The sequence below is a fragment of the Protopterus annectens genome, chromosome 3.part1 (genome assembly GCF_019279795.1).
Source record: "Protopterus annectens isolate FY-2018-M chromosome 3.part1, PAN1.0, whole genome shotgun sequence".
Taxonomy (NCBI): Eukaryota; Metazoa; Chordata; order Ceratodontiformes; family Protopteridae; genus Protopterus; species Protopterus annectens.
This window is the reverse complement of record NC_056732.1, coordinates 1,495,225,629-1,495,246,620: the sequence shown is the minus strand read 5'-3', so window position 1 is coordinate 1,495,246,620 and position 20,992 is coordinate 1,495,225,629. Positions and strand designations below refer to the sequence as shown.

General features: G+C 42.3%; 1 protein-coding gene and 1 long non-coding RNA gene across 2 annotated transcripts in view; one reads left to right on the top strand and one right to left on the bottom strand.

Moving 5' to 3' along the window:
• LOC122798533 overlaps positions 1–20,648 on the top strand; it is a 137,181-nt gene extending 116,533 nt beyond the window's left edge. Inside the window, exons 2-3 of the long non-coding RNA XR_006364276.1 lie at positions 16,109–16,253; positions 20,058–20,648. This is a non-coding gene — a long non-coding RNA (uncharacterized LOC122798533). The remainder of the gene's footprint in view (positions 1–16,108; positions 16,254–20,057) is intronic.
• DLEC1 (DLEC1 cilia and flagella associated protein) overlaps positions 1–20,992 on the bottom strand; it is a 2,498,134-nt gene that overhangs the window by 1,175,581 nt on the left and 1,301,561 nt on the right. The gene's annotated exons all lie outside the window — the stretch shown is intronic.

Genomic DNA, 20,992 nt, shown 5'->3' with positions numbered 1-20,992 from the left:
AATATTTGCAACTTGAATGTTAAACTATAAACATATTTTATTTCTTCCTTGAAAAAATTGCTTTCCTTAATCATGATTTTTGTACAGGTCATCATTAAAAAAAAGGATGGGGACAAAGTTCTGAAAAACAACACAGAGCATCTAGAGTACCACTGCTTCTGGGGATCTAGTGGACTCAGACCACTGGCTTAAGTCAGTTATTTCTTTCATGGTTGTTACGGTAAGTCTTAGCCACTGTGGTGTGATATCATATATTTGGCCACATCCTTACATTCCACTTTGGATATATGAAAAGGTGGCAACCCAACAACAGTGTAGCTATAACAAGCTTGTTAGAGCAAGATGCTTTTGTAAGGGCCTTGCTGTTATAATTAAATGATCCTCTCACTGACACAAACATTACACTCACCTGGAGAACTATATTGGAAGACACCTAATGGCTTTTAAAACTGTTACAAAACCTGGCATTGGCATCCTAATGGCAATCAGAAACAGAGTGTACCTGTAATCTCCTAATAACTTTAAAAACTGTATGACATTTCAGACTGCCAAATAATTTACTCTTCCATAAAATAGCTTAAATAAGAGATGCAATTAGCCCTCAACAAGATATTTATTGTAGTAGCTGTTTACCTAATTTAATCCAGTAATCACAAATGTATTGTTGTTTCTGTTCTGCACTACCACAACAAGGAATATAATTTAGTAAAGTCAGGAAGGTGAATCAAAGAACACATTCTTGTTTTGTGTGCAAGGGGCCTGTGATTTGAAAACAGTCCAAAGGTAATCTTTATAAACCACTGGCCACCAGATGCATTTTCTTTGGATGTGGTGTGGGTTTCAATGCTGTTTCAATGAATGTGAGTTTCAAGGGCAGAGAAGTTTTAATGCTAAGTCTATTTTCATTGTGAGACAGTACTGCTTTGTTTAGCAGATGTCTATTAGTGTTTGTGTTTGTGCATTGTGCTATAAAATGTAAAAATAAAATCTAAATAATCATTGTAGAAGTAAAGCAGTATGCACATTAGTGTTTATGGTAAATGGGGTGAAATAGCCAGGTAATGGGACATTGAAATAGCTGCAGGGAGACTCTGGTGTCATATTTTGGTTGTCTATTATTCAGTTTGTGTTTGAAAGTTGGTATCCCACAATTCCATTGGAGTGGGTGGGGTATGCAATTATGTATGTAAATTTTATGTTAATCAGCATACAGATTTGTACCTATTTTTCATGGGCCTTGATATTTCCAGGTTGAGAGGTATGCTCACCATACACATACATACATACACACACACACACACACACACACACACACACACACACACACACACACACACACACACACACACACGTGCATGTGGGCAGACACACACACACACACACACACACACACACACACACACACACACACACACACACACACACTCACACTAAATCTATCCTCTTACCTACCCCTTACCCTAACACTAAAACACTAACATTTGCATGCAGACTCCCAGCCCCATTACTTAACTTTGCCTTTCACATAAAACATACAGCAGTTCACGTGCATCACACAAACTAGCATCTACCAAGTGAACTGCAGCCATATAAATATGTAAATATATATATATATATATATATATATATATATATATATATATATATATATCTGTATTTAACTGTATTTAAAGTATATTTTGACATATACTATATTTGTTTTCATTTCTACAATTGTTTTTCATGTATTTTGAATGACTGAGTTTTTAATAGACATTATTTTCTTAATAATCTCAATGTTTGCCTTTTTGCTGAGATATATGTATTTTTAGTTTGACTTAGAAAAACCTATGTTGGTTTGTGGTGAAACTCTTGAGTATGTTTATGTAAGCTATTGTAAAGCTTTTTCTCTCATGTATGTACACTTAGCTATATTGTTTATCCATTCTGATATCATGTAACTGTATTTTATGTATATGTCAAAACTAGTATTAAATGTGGAGCTTTTCTCCCTGTGCCTCTGTTGAAAAAGATTTAATTACAGTCTGATATTCCTGATAAACAAATTTAAATAAATAAATAATAAATACAAATTAATTAGTTTACTGTTTTTGTCACTGAAATAGATAAGGGATAGCCTGTTTTTTTATGTTTTTATTACGCTATCATCTTCTTTGACAGTCATACCTGACTGTCACAGGTCTTCTCTCACATAATTCATTCATGTCTTCATTGGACATACTCATCTCTTCCTGTCTTCTTTCTGTTTCTCCCAAATCTTTTTTTTAATAAATCATCTTCTGCTTTCCTGTACTTGCGAAAAAATCATCGCTATCTATTCTCCTTGACCTTCTCAGCAACTGGGGCTACTTTAGCTTTTTGCTCTTATGTTCTCATTTCTTTTTCTGCCCCACAATGGTCATCCTAGTACCCATCTCAGATATCTCATCTCAAGTTTCTTCAGCTCCTCTGCCTTCTATACCCAGGTTTTTCTGCCATAAAGAAATACTGGTCACACCACTGTTTTGCACACCTTGCTTTTCATTTTGGTATTCTGCTATCATACACAGTCCCTGACATTTTGTGCCAGTTGGCTGGAGTACCTCTAATTCTAGCTTTAACTTTCTCATTCAATCTTCCGTTCAACTCAACCATACCCGCCAGATACCTAAAGCTGATAACCTGTTGTATTGCTTTCCCTTTTATATCAGTTTTCAGCTTTTCTGATTCCCCTCATTTGTTGCCATGACCACTGTCTTATCTGTACTCAGTTTCATCCGATGTGCCTTCTGTTTTGCATTCCAGTCCTCCATCATGCATTTATTTTTTTATTATACTACATTAGTGTCTATTTTTGCTGGATTTAGTGATTTGGAGTGTTGAATGGTTCACTTATACTCTTGGGGAGTGTTCTGTGTTTACGTTGATGGTTTCTATTACATTTTCCTGTTTTAGCATATGGAAACTAAAGCTGGCTTTATCTGCTTACTTTTCTGTTAGGATGATGCAATCAACCTATAGATATATCTTGGGGGACCGGGGTGCTGTTCAACTTTGAAGCAAAAGGCAGCCTAATAAGGGAGCACTATCACTGGCCACTGCATGTGACAGCATTATAGTGACGTAGAAGTGTTAGTTTGAAACAAGAATAGTGGCATAATTGTGTGAAGATGCTGTGTCATTAGTGGCCAGAAATTTTACTAAAAGTGAGTAGGAGGACGGAGGCAAAAATATACAAAATATTGAAGCACCTCCAGGGCTTGACTGTGGAGATGTGGGCTTTAAAGTTGAGCTAGAGAAAATTAGGAAGGAAGCCGCATTGTCCCAAGAGGAAGTGGTAGCAAATAGTGAGCGAGTGGAGGTGCTGAAACAGATTGTGCATTAGTTTGAGGATGAAATGGAGGACCTGAGGCAAACTTCAGATGCACTAACTGCAAAATGTAATAACCCTAATTGCAGAAGCAGGACAAGGAACATAAGACTGTGAAGGTGGTAGGTAGTCAAGACCTAATTATGTTTACATAGGAGTGTTTGAAAGAGACTTTGGCTGAAGTGCTACACAATGACTGTATGGTAGATACTGCACGTAGGGTGGGAAGGCCCTCCAATACAGGAAGAACACTGCATATTATTGTAAAGCTGTAAAGTTATAGATGCAAAGAGTGTCTGCCTTGGCAGGGACTATGAAGGACATGTTTCTTGATGGTACAAACGCAAGCTAAGATTTTAGAAGACATTGCACCCATGGTATGTGTCCAGAGGAATAATTTGGCTGCAGTATTGTGGGAGCATAGGAAGGATGGGGTGATGGTCAAGATGTAATATGTGCTGGCACTTTGAGTAACATGGAAGAGACAAGGTTACTATGATGCTATGATGGCCATCACAACATATAATCCATCATATGCTGAGATTCTAAAGACTAACTTGCCTATATCTCAAAGACCTCTAAAACATAACACAGGGACAAAGTGCACTCAGCAAATTAAGCCTACTTCCTCACATAGCACAAAGAGTCCCAAAGTCATAGATACTGAGCCCATAAGGCAAACATCGACCCAACCAAACATTCTTGATATGGCTGACGCCACTGTTAGTTATTACAGATGCGTCTCTTATCAGGCTGAGCAAGGAAAGAGTGATGGTTAATTGCTTGTCTGGTGCCAGGATCCATCAGATCACACATGCACTCAAGTCCTTGAACAAGTGCCAGTATGGCTTTGTCATAGTTCATGCCGGAGTCAGTAACCTGAGGTGTACCTCCCTGGACTATATGAAGAGAGAGATAATGGACCTCTCAGACTATGTGTCCAAGGAAGTATCATCCTAGCAGTGAGCCGACAGATTAATTGCCAACTTTACCCCTCCCCCCCAAAAGTATTGTCCCAGTATGAGCAAAAAATAGTTGATTTTAATAAATAAATGGATTAGTTTTTGCTGTCATTCAAAGGTGGTCCAATAATTGTCAGCCTGGGAGGATATGAGTGACAGACTCATACTCTTTCACCAGGGATGGCCTGCATCTGTTCACTCTAGGGTTTTGATTACTGGCGAAGACATTGTCCACCCCCATAGTCCTTTTTTTAGGTAATGTCAGCCTGATAAACATTCTAACATAAAGAAACTAGCAATGGAAAATGTGAAGGTGTTACTAATCACTGCTAAGAACCCAAACAAGAAATTCCACTCCCTACAAGCCCTTCTCACCATGGAGGACACTGACGTCTGTGTAGTGATTGAGACATGATTTAAAATAGCGGAGAGCACTCTGGCTGTGCAGAACTATTCAGACCGGATAGTATGCAGGAGGGGAAAAAGGTATAGGTGCCTCAATCTATATCCAGAAGAGACCCACATTAAGGTTGGTAAAGCAGCATGATGCACTAGAGCTTCTTCTTGTACAAAGAGCTATCGAAAAGGTCCCCTATCATCTATTAACAAGTTAAAGAACTCACTCTATGACAAAAGAAAGCCACAACATATCTACAGGAACTAGAATCACTCAGCATTAATTCCCACTACCATTTTCCTAGGTGATATAAACTGTCTAACTATAAAATGGGAAACCTACACCACTACTAGTGCATAAGCATAGAGATTCCTGGGCTTTGTCAATACAAAATGTCATGGAACAATTAGTAAGAGTACACACTAGGCGGAACAACAACTTGGATCTTATCCTTACTAATATGGGAGCATCTTGCACCTCCCCTTGCATATCTTCATTTGTTAGGAATTACTATAAACCAATCCCCTTCAAAATAAAACTGAAACGAGAGATCCCTTCCACCCAAGGTACCTTTAGAAATTTCTTTGAGACAAACCACCTTCTCCAAGTTGATACGTTGGCAAGCTTCAAATCACCACCAAATCCAGTTAAGTCTACTGAATACATAGAACTGTACACCACCACATTATACCAGCCTGTAAACAGCTGCATAGATGTAGCTGTACTCAATAAGAGCAAGTGCAGGGCAAACCCCAGAAACAAATTGACATGGCGGAACCATAATATCAACAAGCTTTATAATAAAAGGAAAAGAATTTTGATGAAAAGTAAGAAGAGTAATTCTTAAAATGTTACAGCCATTGTCACTAAAATAAATAAGCAAAAGCTTAATAAAATCCACCAAATCCAAGCCTGAGGCTAAAACAGCTAACCAAGCCAAAAACAATCATAAAGAAAATTTTATGTATATAATTTTAAAAGCACAACCCAGCAGTGCACTGAGCTGATTGTGAACAATGTTACCTACACTGAGGCTGTAGATATAGCAAACCTATTGGCTGATAAATTTAGCTCGAACTTTAGCCATCTTTGTCCTCCAGCCATACCTCATAACTGTACAGATTTTTGCCTCATATTTTTGTACTTTTATCATAAAATTATGGTTTTCTGGCAAATCATCAAAGATTAAAGTTAGAAAATAATGACAGACATTTGAGTTTTGGAATTAATACTATACAGAAAATTCATGCTAATACAAAACCTGTTATGCTATCAACTTTCTAAGTTTGTAAAAAATCACCAAAACAGCTCAAGTAGTGTTTTTCCAGAATACTTCTCCCAAACCATAAGGAAGAAAACTAGTACACCAAATCTAAAAAAAGTTGTTTATTGTTCAAAATATTTCAGTAAAGATGAAAGAAATTGGTTAAATGCTTTTGACCCTTACATTTAAAATGGGACATCTTCAGAACCACGTTGCAATTAAAATCATTAGTTTAAATACAGTCTCAATAAAATCACATGTTACAATTCTCCAATCATAAAAAAAAAACATTAATTATGACTCAAGTATTAACTGAAAGAATGTATAACCAGGAAGAAGTGCCCTGGCATAATGCTGCCGATAGTACCTGGTGCCTCTATCAAGTAGAGCCACTGGAGTGATCCCCGGGGTGAACTTTCTATTTCCCATCCACTCATCAAGACTTATCTTGAAGAGGGCCAGTGAGGTGCTCTTCTTGACATTTATGGGAAGTCTATTCCAGAGCATGGGCAGTTTGTGGGTTATGAACCAGCCCTTCCAGCATGTTCTGTTGATTGTGGTAATGAGGTTGAGGTCCCTGGAGTGTATGGTGCGGAGGGATTTAGATTTCTTTAGGTGTAACATTTCTAACAGGGCTGGGTCAGACATGGCTTTGTAAGTCAAGCAGAGATCTCCTCTTAATAGATGATGTGAAACAGAGAAAAGCTGGAGTTTTTTGAGTCTGTCCATGAAGGGCATGTGTTTAAGACCTAGGATCCTCTTTGTGAGGTACTTTTGTGGCCTTTCCAACTGTTGCAGTTTAGTGAGGTACATATCAAATGGGGCATTATACTTGATGATTGGTCTAATGAGGGAAGAGTAGAGAGAGATGATGACCTCTTTTTTCCTGAATGCAAAACCTTTGGTAATGAGATGTGCCACATAGAAGGACTTTCTGACCACAGTGGCAATGTGGTGGTCAAAAGAGAGGTTGCTGTCAACCTGTGTCCCCAGATCTGTTATACCACCTTCATTGTTCAGTGGGCTACCATCAATGTGGTAATTAGTGGGAACTGAGTTTTTCCCAAAGGGAATGACGATACATTTTTTGGCATTAACCTTAATGCCATGGTTTTGACACCATTTGTTGGTCTCAGTGAGGCCTTTCTGTAGGATGTCTACATCACTTTGGGAGTTAATAATGGCTCCCAGCTTGTAATTTTTGGCAAACTTGGTCAGCCAGAGTCCCTTCATGTTGGTCTGGACTTCTGAGAAGTAGATGCCAAACAGGAGAGGACCCAGGAATGATCCCTGTGGGACAACTCATGACTGGTCGGCAGTCTGACATGGAGTCTGCTACTGTCACACTGTGGGTTCTACCTGTGAGCCAATTTGCAACCCACCTAGTGATATAGGGGTTGGTGTCTAATTTGGCGAGTCTATCAATAATTCCTGAGTGGGGAATGGTATCAAACACCTTGGTCAGATCGAGGTAGGCTGCATGAATTGCCTTGCCCTCATCCACAGCTCTGGTGACTGACTCAAAGAAGTCAACCAGGTTGAGCAGGCATGATCTACCCTTCACAAAACCACACTGCTTGGGATCCAGAGATTGGAGATTCCCTATATCCTTGTTAATTAGGTCCATGATGATGCACTCCATAGATAACACACTTGTCAAGCTAATGGGGCGATAATTCCCAGGGTCTATAATTGTTCCCCTTTATGGAGAGGGATGACTGTAGCAGTGCGCCATTCTGCAGGGACAAAGCCTGAGGTGAGGCTGTGACTGAACAGGGCACACAGGTGTGGTGCAAGTTCACTTTGTAGTTCATGTAGAACACAGCCAGGGATATTGTCAGGTCCCATGGAAGCTGTAATCTTGGCCTTGGACAAGGCAGCTTTAACCTGTGCTGCAGTAATGCTGGGTGCCTGGCATTCTTCTGGTATTGTGATTGGTCTTTTGGGGGGGAGGGGTAAAGTTGGCAATGAATCTGTCGGCCAGTATGTTGACAATATCTGTTGGCTCAGTATAGGAGGTGCCATTGTGCAGTAACCCAGAGCAAATCTGGGTATTGCCGTGGAGATTCTTGATATAACTGTAAAAGGCTTTGTGGTTGTTTTTAGTGTCTGCCACAATTCTTTCTTCATAGCTAGCTTTAGAAGTTTTGATGAGGGAATCTCATCTTTTTGTTCAGGCTAATAAGGGTGTTTTTCCAGTCTTGGGACTTCACCTTTTTCTGCAACAGTTTCTTCCTTCTGTTGTGTAGATTGTTAATGGCAGGGGACCACCAGAGTTGCTTCCTTTTTTTTGGAGGAGAGTGTCTTGGTTCTGCTGGGTATGGCTATTTCCATGCATTTATGTACGTGTTCATACAGTGCATTGGTGTATGATTCGGCAGTCACGCACCTATTTTCCATTTGCATGGGTGCCGTGAAGTTAGCCACCACTGTTTTTAGGAGCCGAAAGTCAGCTTTGGAGAAGTTTTTCATGGTGGTTACCTTTGCTGGCGGTGTGGATGAGATGTGGATTTTCATGGTAATTAGTTTGTGGTCAGATCTAACCAGGGAGGAATTGACTATTGGTGTTGAGCAATGGTTTCCCATGTTAGTAATAACCAGGTCAAGGATGTTGCTTTCTCTAGGAGGGGGGTAAGAATGAGTTGGTCCAGCCTATTGTAATTAATGAATTCCAGGAAGCGTTGGGCAAGTGTATTGGTGCATGAGCAGTTTTCCTAGTTGATGGAAGGGTAGCTGAAGTCACCCAGTATGAAAGTGTTGGGCTGGACCATAACAGTTTCCAGGGTGCTTAGGAACGTGACGTGAGAGTCTTGGGACATAGTTGGGAACCTATAGCAGGCTATGACCTGAATCACCATCTTACCCACTGTTAATAAGAAGTTATGTACTCACCATAACGTTCCATCTGAGTAGGTATCTTCATTTGTCTGCAACCTTTGGGATACAGATCCGATCTCGGATCCGAGCCGGCAACTTCTATCACAGCATAGATCCGAGCTCCTAGCTCCTCCCCTTACCCATAATACCCTGCCTACCCTGACCAAAGGGAACAGATGCTAATAACCTCAAGAACGATCATTTTGGTCAGGGGGAAGGAGGGGGGGATGGTTGCAGACAAATGAAGATACCTACTCAGATGGAACGTTATGGTGAGTACATAACTTCTTAATCTGAAGTAGGGACTTCATTTGTCAGCAACCTTTGGGACAGAGTCCCCAGCTACCTAAATCTTGGGTGGCCTTCATGGAAGGATATTCCGGAACACCGCAGAGCCAAAGGACGCCCTACCTCGGGAGACAACATCTATTTTATAGTGGCTGATAAAGGTGTGAGATGAAGCCCAAGTGGCTGCGGAACAAATGTCATCCAGTGGAACCCTAGCTTGAAAGGCCGCAGATGTGGCAACGGCCCTAGTAGAATGAGCATGGACTCCTTGAGGTGCAGGCCTTCCCGAGCTCTGATATGCTAAGAGAATACAACTCGAGATCCATCGAGAGAGCGAAACTTTAGAAACTGGCTTTCCGAAATTACTTTTGGCAAAGGAGATAAACAACTGATCGGATTGCCTATGATCAGCAGTTCTATGAATATAAAAACATAGTTGTCTGTGTAAGTCTAAGGAATGCAGCTTGTACTCTCCTTTGTTTTGAAAGTTGGGGAAAAACACTGGGAGATTGATAGACTGATTGATGTTCGCTTCTGATGATACCTTAGGTAGGAAGGAGGGAATGATCCTGAGGTAAACCCTATCCGGGTAAAAGACCAAATATGGTGGTTTGACACAAAGAGCTTGCAATTCCGATACTCTTTTGGCTGAAGTTATGGCCACCAAAAAGGCTGTCTTCCAAGAGAGAAATTTGAGATCAACCGTGGCCGCCGGTTCGAAAGGGGGACCAGTCAAGGCCTGTAAGACTAGGGATAAATCCCATGGAGGTACCACCTCTTTGACTGGAGGCCTAAGGAGGAAGGTACCCTTGAGGAAGGTCTTACACAGTTTGGAAGTGATAAGAGGGCCAGACTCTTGCCTCACGTGATAGTATGAGATTGCTGCAAGTCGTACCTTGACTGTGGAAGAACTAGCCCCCTGGTGAAAGAGAGAGGTTAGAAAATCTAGAACCGATGCTATCAGGGCTGTAAAAGGGTCTAAACGATGGTGTTCTGCCCAAATGGTGAAGCGTTTCCACTTACTCCGATAAACCCTCCTGGTGGAAGGCTTGTGGGCTGCTACAAGATGGCTTTGACAGGTGATGAGATCCCGGGAGTCCTTATGAGGAGTGGAACTGGAGCAACCAAGCCGTCAGCTTGAGGTTGACCAGGTTCGGAGTCGGAAGATCGAGAGGGTGAGAAATGAGATCCGGGAGGGGATCTACAATCCATGGTGGATACACTAGGTGAGACCATAGGTAAGGGAACCATATCTGACGAGGCCAGAATGGGGCAATGAGGATCATCTTGCTCCCCAACTGCCTGGCTTTCTGCAATAATTTCAACATCAGGGGAAGAGGAGGGTAAGCATAAAGCAGACCGGGAGGCCAAGCATGAACTAGAGAGTCTCTCGGGGACTCCCCCGGAGGGGGGATCAGAGCGAAGTAATCATTGCATTTGGTGTTTGAAGGAGAGGCAAAAAGATCGCAACAAGTTTACCCCCATCGGGCAAATACTTGCTCTGCAACTCGAGGGTTGAGAGACCATTCGTAAGGAGTCAGGATAGTACGACTGAGCCTGCCCGCTAGAATGTTGGACCGTCCCGGAATGTGCGTTGATATGAGAAAGTGATTGGTGGAAATCGCCCATTCCCACACTCTCATGGCCTCGCGGCAAAGGGGGTAAGACCTGGTTCCCCCCTGTTTGTTGATGTACCAGATGACTGACATGTTGTCTGTCTGTACTGCAATCGTCCCTACCGGAAGAGAGCTGTGTAGTGCCTACAACGTCAAAAGCACCGCCCTCATCTCTAGGACGTTGATATGCAAAGAGGTCTCTACATCGTTCCACATACCTTGGACTGTCCTGCCTGAAAAATGCCCCCCCCCCCACCCCAGGCGAGAAGCGTCCATGGTCACTGTGTCGACTGGCGGTGGTAGCGAGAAGGGACGTCCCGTGTGGAGATTGGGGGACTGGAGCCACCACACGAGCGACCTTCTGCAAACCTTGCTTAAGGAAATGGGATGAGACAGGGGGCTGCGAGACAGGGACCATTGTACCTGGAGGGTCCACTGCAGGACCCTCATGTTCAACCGGGCCAATGGCAGAAGAGGGATTGCAGCCGCCATAGATCCTAAAGCCCTCAGGACCAATTCCGCCGAAGGAGTTTGCAGTTGAAGGATGGCCTGCATGTGCAACATCAGAACACAAGCATCTGTCTGGAATCCAGTCTCGCCCCTATAAAATCCAACACCTGTGTAGGGATCAGAGAGGATTTGGTCATGTTGATGGTTAATCCTAATAGTGGAGCCAGACTGAGGAAATAATCCCTGCATGAACAAAGTAGATGCCTTGTTGGGGCCGTAAGGAGCCAGTCGTCCAGGTATGGAAAGACGTGAATTCCCTGGAGTCTCAGGTGGGCCGCTATTATTGCTAGGACTTTGGTGAACACCCTGGGGGCTGAGGTGAGGCCGAAGGGGAGGGCCCTGAATTGAAAGTGACTGGCTCCCAGCCGGAAGCGGAGAAACCTCCTGGAATGCCTGTCCACTAGAATGTGATAGTACGCATCCTTGAGGTCTATGGAGCACATCCAGTCGTCCTCCTGCAATAAGGGGAGGACAGATTGCAATGTGACCATTCGGAACTTTTCTTTGGGTACCGCCAGGTTTAGGAGAGAGAGGTCGAGGATGGACCTCAAGTCCCCCGTCTTTTTTGGCACCAGAAAGAACCTGGAGTAAAACCCTGATCCGATTTGATCTGGGGGGATGGGCTGGATGGCTCTTTTTTGCAGAAGCTGCTGAATTTCTGCAGCAGCCGCCTCCCTCTGACTGGGTGGTACGTCGGGGAGGCCTCTGATTCTGGGGGTTACGATAAAGGGAATTTGGTAACCTCTGGATATAATACGAAGCACCCAGCGATCCATTGTTATGGACTCCCACATTGCTAGGTGCCTCGAAAAATGCCCCCCCGACTGCCTCCAGAGTGGAGCAGCTGGGTAACCCCTCATGGGTTCTGCGTGGGCCTCTCAGAGAATGGTTCTCTGGACCCAAAATTCCTGGGACCCCCTCTGCCTCTGGGGCGGCGTCCTCCCTGTCCTCCTCTGCCACGAGAGGACTGGTTGTCCTGAGCAGACTGGGATTGATGCGATTTTCGGAACCACATCTTCTTCTGACCCTTTTGGTTCTTGGAAAAGGACCTCTGGGGCGCAGAGAAGTGGACTCCAATGGCAGACAAAGTCTTCCCGTCTTTCTCGCTCTGGACAAGAGTGTTGCGAACGGTTTTGCCGAACAGTGCAGAACCATCAAAAGAGGCATTCGCGAATGACGCCTTAAAGGGTTCCAAGAAGTCACAGTGATGGAGCCAGGCCTGTCTCCTCATGACAAGCCCAACTCCGCCTGCTCTAGTGGCTCCCTCTGTAGCATGAGACAACAGCCGCATAGAGGTGTTAGAAATAGAGCAGAGGGTGGCCATTCGGGAGGGGTGCAGATCCTTGTCTCCCTCCGACATGGACCCTGGGGGGAAGCAGCGTATTCCTTAATTAGATCCCACTGCATCCGAATAATGTGTGCCATGTAGTTCAAGGCCCTCATAGAGAAGGTCGCTGAACTGAAGGCCTGCTTCCCAAGATGGTCCATCGCGCGAGACTCCTTGCTCGGAGGATGAACCGTGGGGCTCTCCTGAGCCAACTCTTTCTTGGTGGCTGCAGCCACCAACATGGCATCCACAGGGGGACCTCTGCTCCAGTGTGATCTCTCTGCAGGGGGGCTCAAAATTTTGTCCGGGCACTTGGGGATTGGCTCTATGGTGTCCGGTTCCTTCCAAGCCCTAGTGGATATGAGATCCACCAAGGGGTCGTGTGGAGGGGACACCTAAGAGGTAGATGGTCCTGCCTCAAACGCCTCAAGGAATATGGACTCATCAGAGGAAGCCTTGGGGGCAGACCACCCACCCCTGATTTTGAGCATTTCCATGATGTCTCCGAAGGAGACATCCTCGGGGGATGACCTAGGGAAGCCTTCCCCTTCATCTAAGTCCGTATCTTCGGTGAGACTCTCCGGGGAGTCTATGTGCCTCCTCTTGCACTTTGCCTTGTGAGGAATCTCCTCGGGGGGGCTGTCCGAGGAGTCCTCATGGGCTGTATCTTGTTCCACTGGAACTCCTAGAGGCGCTGAGGCAGGCTGCCCCGAGGGCCGGATGAGGGGAGCCAGGACCAGATGAGAAGGAGTGCAGGAAGGAGCCGAAGCCAGGACCGGAGGCCTGGAAGCACTCGACAGTGCCCTCTCCACCGCAGCGAAAGCCGAGGGGGAGCCGCTCTCTGACGGATCCGAGACCTGACTCCCACTCGGATCTGAAGTGGGGATCGGACCCGGCGCCGAGAACATCGGATCCGAGGGACCAGTGTGCTCCAACCGGGATGGAGCCGAAAGCACACCGAATCCCTCAGATCCGAAGCTCGGCCCATGGCTCCGAGAGGTCGGATCCGACAAACTCGAGGGAGCCGTCGGAGCCGACGTGCCCAGCATGGTCGGCTCCGACCCACTCCCAGATCCAACGTGGCTCAGCTCCGAGTGCTCCGAACCCGGAATGCGGGTCGGAGAAGGAGCAATAGGGGCGTAAAAAGGGGTCGAGCTCCCCCCCGGAGTGGGGGGTGGCAAGAGCACTCCCATCTGCATCTGTGCCTGGATGAATTTCCTCATCATCCGGTCCATGTCCGCATCTGACATGCTAAAGGTGGACCTCGAAGAGGCCACCGAGGCTGACCTGGAGTGTCGCCTCGATGACCTCGACGGGGACCGGGTCACCTCCTCCTCGGGTCCCGGGGAGAAACAAGGGGATCGGATCCGAGGAGGAGGAGACCGAGAAGACCTGGACGGAGAAGCCCTCTTGGCGGACGGGGCCGATGAAGAGTCCTTGGCCCGCCGCTTAAGGTGCTTCTCCCTCCGCTTCTCTTTCCTGGACTCCCTATCCTCCGGAGCCGAAGCAGGAGGTTGAGTCCTGGTCGGAGGAAGGGAGGCAGGAGTGACCGCTACCAGGGGGGGTAGCAGTCAACGAAGTACCGGAGGCCGAAGCAGAGTCTGGGGGTAAAAGGCCCGCCAGAACCAGCTTCGACTTCCGATCCTTAAGTGCCCTGGGGTTGAACGCCGTGCAAATCGCGCAACCCGAAGAGAGGTGTTCAACCCCAAGGCACCTAACGCACCGAGTGTGGCCATCAGCAGGTGAAAGCTTGTGACCACACTCGGTGCATTTCGAAAAAATGGCTTTAGGGGCCTCCGACATAACTAAAGTAAAGCACACTCACTAGGCCCCTACACTCAAGACACACACACACGCTACGACCAGCGGGGAGGGAGGAAAAATTAAAATTTAAATTTAAGCTAAGTAAGCTAAAAATAAGAAGTTTTAGTGTTAAGGGTAAACCTAACACGCACCCACAATCACTCAATCAGAAAGGAAGAAAAAAACTTTTTTTCTCACAAAATCGCCAAGCGCTCTGGAATCTAGCTGTTGCTTGAAGAGCGGCAAACTAGATCTGGGGTCAGTCAGGGTAGGCAGGGGATTATGGGTAAGGGGAGGAGCTAGGAGCTCGGATCTATGCTGTGATAGAAGTTGCCGGCTCGGATCCGAGATCGGATCCATATCCCAAAGGTTGCTGACAAATGAAGTCCCTACTTCAGATTTGTTATTTATATATATATATATATATATATATATATATATATATATATATATATATATATATATATTTATGTGTGTGTGTGTGTGTGTGTGTGTGTGTGTGCATGTATATATATATATATATATATATATATATATATATATATATATATTTATATATCTATACATATATATATATATATATATATATATATATATATATATATATATATATATATATATATGTGTGTGTGTATACACACACACACACACACACACACACACACACACATATATATATATATATATATATATATATATATATATATATATATATGTCTCAAACCTCAAAAGTGACTGAACATATTTATCAAAATTGGTTTGATCTAAGTTTTAAAACTGGAATAACAGGTCATTGAAGCTAAGGCCCTGGGAACACCCAACCAAAGTTGCCAAACCAGTTCCCTGTACTCAAGTATAGTTTCCCAGGGACCACTTCTTCTTACATCACTGGGGACTAATTCAAGTAAGCCAAATAAAAACCTGGATTTTCCACATTCTAATGTATGCTTGTAAAGTGCATTATTACCATTATATTTTGATATTGCATATAAATGCTCATACATTCTCTTTCTAAACTGCGTTTTAGTTTTCCCAACATAAAACTTCAAACAACCTTTACAAATTGTAATGTATAACACCCCAACACAGCACAATTCTGGGATGCTAAAACAACTTTGTATGGGAACCTATTAAAGACAATCACTTCATTTTCAAATATGTGGGGACATTGACTACATGCCCTACATTTACAGGTACACCCCTTACCAACAGCATTATGAGTGTTAGGATGTTGAAGAAGGTTTTTGCAATTTCTGTTTGTTTTTTATACAAAATTGGGTCCCCTCCCAATTGTTTGTAAACTTCTTCATTAATTTTTAAAATATTTTAATTGTTGGAAACAATATACTTAAGAGAGACCGGTTAAAACAACATAAGTTAAAAGATTAAAAATTGGCTTATATTCTTATTTTTCTGCTCACCTTGCTGCTGCTCAGCTAGAAAACTTTATAACTAATATGAACGAGAAACTTAAAACTCTTGAGCTGGAACTTGTTGAGCAGAAAAAGTTTAAACTTAAGAGAGGGATCTGTGATTACAAAAATGGGTGGACCTTTATGTTGAGATCCAGTCATAAAACTAAAGAACAAGGTAAACCCTTATGTCAGAGTGGAGGTTTTAAAAAGACAAATTCTATTTCATTTATGTCTTTAGATGGTATGGCCTTTACAATGGGGTCAGATAGTGATGATAACGGATTTCCTTCTCTCCCCTAGCACAGGATCTGACAGCACACCAGCAGTGTATTCATGGGAACCAACAGTGACGGACAACAATGCAACAACCGTAAAAGAGGGAGAAGCACTAATGGGACCTATACAGCTGCACCTGAAGGACAATTCCAGCCATGTCCTAAGAGAGGTAGATGGCAATGAACTTTTAGATTTTTCTAAACATGGTATTACTGAGCTTGACTCTGAGTCTCTGTTTTTAAATTTATCAGGATGTACATGATTGGATGAACATTTGAATGTTTTGAATTTAGGTTTAAAATTTGTTCCTATAGTTATTCCACATATATATGTTCTTAAGTAAGACATTTTTCAGTTGGTTCGAAAACTTCTTTTAAAATGTTTTCATAACTTAAAACTAAGTCGTAATATTCATGATATTTCCAATTACTCTGAAAATTCTGAAGACAGTATTTTTCTTGTGTTTCTGAAATTGACAATGCAAGCAATGATGATTCTTGTATTAATGCTTGCTGTTTACTTGATACTATGGCTATTTAATGCAAAAGCAAATTTATACCTCCTTTCACTAATGAATGTATTAAACAATTTTCAGTTATGTTTAATCATTCAGTTGAAAAGCTGCATGATCATTTTATTAAAGAAAAACACCATATGAGTTATAATTTGACTAGAAGGGTATGGGAGGCTTTGAAATAACTTATTATGAGGAATGATTTAATTATAAAACCCTCAGATAAAGGAAACAAAGAAGTCATTAAGTATTACATATGTATGTGTCTTGAACATCTGAAAGATGAGGCAGTGTATGACAAAAGTGATATTCGTATAATGATGCTTTCAATGTTTACTGAATAAGGGCCTAAGACTGGGGTACTTTTCAAAAGAAGATGTGGAAATAAATTTTCTGTGGAAGGTTGCAGTCTTGCAACCTTCTATTATTTACCTAGAATACATGAGGATTTCTTTAATCCCCCTGGTCACCTAATTGTTTCAGCATGCAAATATTTTTTTACATAATATGTTTGTTTTTGCATCATTTTCTCCTTCCTTTTGTTTCCAAACTTCCATCTTATATTAAAGATAGTTTTGACTTCTTAAATAAAATTTATATGCTTAAATGGAATAAAGGTATGCACAGGGTCACCCTGGATGTCAAAAGCCTCTATACTACTATTTGCCATAAGGATGTAATAAAAGCGTTATATCGCTCTTTGGGTGATAATCCTGCCTGTAAATATATTATTATTGGTGCATTTTTGTTTCTTGAATAATTATTTTACTTTTGATAATATAATTTATCAACAATTCTAAGTCACTGCTATGGGGGTAACTTTTGACCCCATGTATACAAATTTAATGATGGCTTTATTTGAAGATGATTGTTTATATACTCATGAATTTATGAAAAATATGTGAATATGTTTTACATTATTTTATATATATATATATATATATATATATATATGTATATATATATATATATATATATATATATATATATATATATATGATTTAATATTTATTTGTCAAGGAGGGGAAAATGATGTTGTAAATTTTGTTTCTGATTTACAAGATAATGTATATAATTTATATTTGATGGGTTACATTTTGGTAGTGAGGCTGTGTTTTTGGATTTGTGCTTAAGAGGCTTTGACAATGGTGTGATTCATACATCTGTACATAGAAAGTTTTTGAATGAAAGTCAATATTTACATGGAAGTAGTTGTCACCCCCTCTATATGATTTCCTCTTTACCATATGAGTAGTTTTTAAGATTATATCGCATTTGTAACAATGAGAAAGATTTTATTGATTAAGCTTATAGAATAGCTAATATGTTTATAAATGGGGTAAAATCAGGACTTAGTTAATGAAGTTTTACAGAATATTTTAGGACTTGATAGATGGAACACAGCAGATAGTGATTATACTCCCCCCCAAAAGGAGAGATATCTATACCAAGCGATTGCAACCCCCCAAACATCTCCAACGCCCAAGTGAGAACTGCTCTCTCCAAAGCAAAAAACACAGCATCCATGGGACCTGATGGTGTCCCCGGCTGTGTGCTCCACGAACTCAACGAGGAATTAAACCCACAGCTAGGACAGCTGTTTAATCATAGTCTTACCTCTGGATACGTACCCAGGGAGTGGCGCACTGCAACTGTGGTCCCACTTCACAAAGGCGGTGCCTCCACCGACCCTGGAAATTACCGGCCCATTAGCTTGACAAGCCTTATCTGCAAAGCCATGGAGAGGATCATAATGGACCTCATAAATAAAGACAGGGAATTTGCAGACTTTGGATCCATCCCAGTTTGGCTTTGTCAAAGGCAGATCATGCCTTCTAAACTTGGTTGACTTTTTCGAAACAGTCACCAAAGCCATTGATGAGGGAAAGGCAGTCCATACAGCCTACCTCGATCTGGCGAAGGCCTTTGATACAATACCCCACTCGGGTATCATTGAAAAACTCATCAGCTTAAATGTTAACCCATACATCACAAGATGGGTTGCAAACTGGCTGAGTGACAGAACCCACAGGGTCAGAGTTGCTGGCGCCATGTCAGACTCAAAGCCTGTCACAAGTGGTGTACCACAGGGCTCAGTCCTGGGCCCACTCTTGTTTGGCATCTACTTTTCCAAGTACAAGCAAACACAGGAGGGTTATGGCTGACAAAGTTTGCAGATGACTGCAAACTGGGCCATAGTAGAAAACACATCTGACACAGATATCCTTCAGAAGGGTCTCACAGAAACGGATAACTGGTGCCAGAGCCATGGCCTAAAGTTAAATGCCAAAATGCATAGTCATACCCTTCGGGAAAAACAAGGTTACCCCTAGCTACCAAATAGGTGGCAATCCACTGAGTACAGAAGAAGTTATCAGGGACCTGGGGACCCAGGTTGATAGTAGTCTGTCATTCGACACCCATGTAGCTAAAGTAGTTAGGAAGACCTTCTACATTGCCCACCTTATCATGAAGGGATTCTCATCTAGATCAAGGGAGGTCATAGTCTCCCTATACTCATCACTCATCAGACCAATGATTGAGTACAATGCCCCATTCGGAATGTATCTGACCCGACACTTGCAGCAGCTGGAGAGGCCACAAAGTTCCTCACCAAAAGGATAAAGGGTCTCAAACATCTGTCCTATGCTGCCCGACTGAAAGAACTCCAGCTCTATTCAGTCGCCAGCTTGCTCAGAGGTGACCTTTGCCTAACATACAAGGCCATGTCAAACCCAGATTTGATGAATATGCTTCACCTCAAAAATCTAGATCCGTCAGAGCCACAAGGGCGGAGACTTAAACCTCGACATGGCTATTAATAGGACGTGCTGGAGGGATAGATTCATCACCCAAAGACTCCCTATGCTGTGGAATAAAATCCCGGTATATGTGAGGCAGAGCACCTCGCTGGCCTTGTTCAAGAGAAATCTTGACCAATGGATGGGAGATCGCAGATATACCCCAGGGATTACCTCAGTGTCACTGCTCAACAGAGGCACAGCAAAATAATGGGTATAGTTCCCCATACTAAAGGGGTGGCGTAAGCCACAAAACTATGGGCTAGGCTTGTAAATGCCCTCGGGCAGATAGCCTAGTATGAACCTATGAACCTATGAACCTAAGAAACACAAGAAGAGATTGGGAAAAGAGAAAATATATTTTGTTACGACATAATATTTCAAGTGAACAAGTTCGTGACATGTTAAAATATTGTTGGGAGTTTCTTATGAAGGATAGGGAATTATGTAAAATTTTGGGTGATGTTCCTTTTATTTCATATAGACGAGGGTGAAGTTTAAAAGATATGCTTTGTTTGTAGGAATTTTGCATCTCCTGAAGTTAGTATTGTTAAACATCCATCTGCACTAGGCATTTTTCCCTGTAATATCTGTGGTGTTTGTCCATTCATAACACGTTGCTTTGGTAGCATTAATAATGTCAGATTTTATCCTACAGGAATTTTTTCTTGCTGTACTGAAGGGATTATCTATGCCATGAGGTGCCCCTGCAACTTATTTTACATCGGGGAGATTAACAGAAATGTTTAGAATGATGTCGCAGGAGCACATCGGGGACATTAAGAAATAACTCATAAATCCTGGTCATGGACTCTCCAATAAGTGTAACAAGTACCTCAGGTTCAGAAAATATTTATTCCATGAATGAATGATAAAACAAACAGCAGGACAGAAATCATTAAGAAATAAAAGGAAGAGAGCTCAACAGCAACACATTTTAAGGAATATCATGCTAGTAATTTTTCATTCTTGCAGAGTACAGTTCTTGAAAAAATTCATGTTAAAATGGGGGGAAATTCCTTATTAAAAAACAAACTTTTGTATAAGGAATCTGTTTTTATGTTGTAGTATAATACTTTAATGCCTTTGGGACTGAACTAAGAAATTAATTGGAGGTATTTGATATAATTGTTTTATTGGATGATTAATTAATTGTTTTATATGTGCTTTTCTATATATATGTTGTATTTTAGTGTTGAATGTTACTCCCTGAAGGCTGGTTGGCCAAGGTGCTAGATATACAAATAAATTGTTTATGGGACAGTAACCTGTTGTTTATTTTATAATATCCTTGATCTTAGAGCTCATATTGTAAGTCACCACCAAGGAGTTAGTGAAATTATCCCAACTGTGTCCAACCTATATGTATGAATGTGAGTTCATGTTGTTATAAGTTTCTTGTGCAGCTCCTAAAAGGGGTTGTATTTATAGGTCTATATTAGTTGATTGAATGTTTAGTTAATTGAATAACTAAATGTCGATCACTAATAATCGAACACACAAAACCGCAAACAGCAGTTTCCACTCAGGGAAACAAGTTGTTTGGCCGTTGTGTAGAGTTTGCCCTTTCTTCAATTTGCAGTGATCTCGGAG